The 980-nt window shown below is 32.0% G+C and overlaps 1 non-coding gene across 1 annotated transcript; it reads right to left on the bottom strand.

The window, feature by feature from the left end:
* Positions 1 to 526: 526 nt before the first annotated feature.
* TRNAN-GUU (transfer RNA asparagine (anticodon GUU)) lies at positions 527 to 598 on the bottom strand. The gene has a single exon. It is a non-coding gene; the product is annotated as a tRNA-Asn (tRNA).
* Positions 599 to 980: the final 382 nt, after the last annotated feature.

Raw genomic sequence — 980 nt, 5'->3', positions numbered from 1 at the left:
AGACTAGATACAATCTGCAGTTTACAATGAAAAATACAGTCTCCCCCTGCGTTTTAGAATTCTAATTGGTTCATATACTTTTTATTTATTAACTATGTACAACACCTGTCATATATGTACAACTTATTATGCTTTCTAATATTATACGTATGATTTGATTTGTGGGTGGTTCTCGGTTATGTTGTTGAAGGTAAAAGAATTTTGTATAAAAAGGAACAATAAAATCAAACTATAACAGCACACCATTGTAAATATATTTCAAACCAAGGTCCATAAAACGGTATTTAGAACTAAAAATCCAAAATGGATACATTAATGAAACCGAAAACTGGTTTTAAGAAAAAAAAAAAAACATATCTTTTCAATTTGTTTTTTATTTTAGTTAAAATAAGAACCAAACCGTGTTGAGTCTTAATGACAAATTAATCAAACTTATTATTAATTGGATAGTTGTAAATAGCCTCAGGTCTATGGAACAAAGGAGTATCCCAGGCCTACACCGAGGTGTTGACGGTGATTTTCAAATCTCCTCAAGTAGGATTCGAACCTACGACCAATCGGTTAACAGCCGACCGCTCTACCACTGAGCTACTGAGGAACAACGGGAGATTCGATCTCATAGAGTTCCATTCCCGTTCTCAACCCATGACCAATATGAGCTCGAAGCTTCCTTCGTAACTCCCGGAACTTCTTCGTAATGGCTCCCTTCCATGCCTCATTTCATAGGGGTTAAAAGACAAATTAAAAATGTATAAAGTCTGTTGTTTGCTTTACCAATAACAAATAGGTAGTGCTTAATGCAAAACAGAGTTGTCATGAAAACATTAACATCAATATAGCTAGGATGTAGGCTTGATTAATTAGGTTATAACTCATGAAAACCACGGTTGATATATTTAAAATTTTTATATAAATAAAAAAATAATAAATGTAAAAAAAAATCAAGATCTTGAATGGTAAATAATTATGAATTAATTTGT

Source organism: Lactuca serriola, chromosome 1, assembly GCF_051521515.1.
Source record: "Lactuca serriola cultivar US96UC23 chromosome 1, Lser_US96UC23_V15, whole genome shotgun sequence".
Classification (NCBI taxonomy): domain Eukaryota; kingdom Viridiplantae; phylum Streptophyta; class Magnoliopsida; order Asterales; family Asteraceae; genus Lactuca; species Lactuca serriola.
Note: the sequence above shows the minus strand (reverse complement) of the source record. Positions and strands in the feature narration are given on the sequence as shown.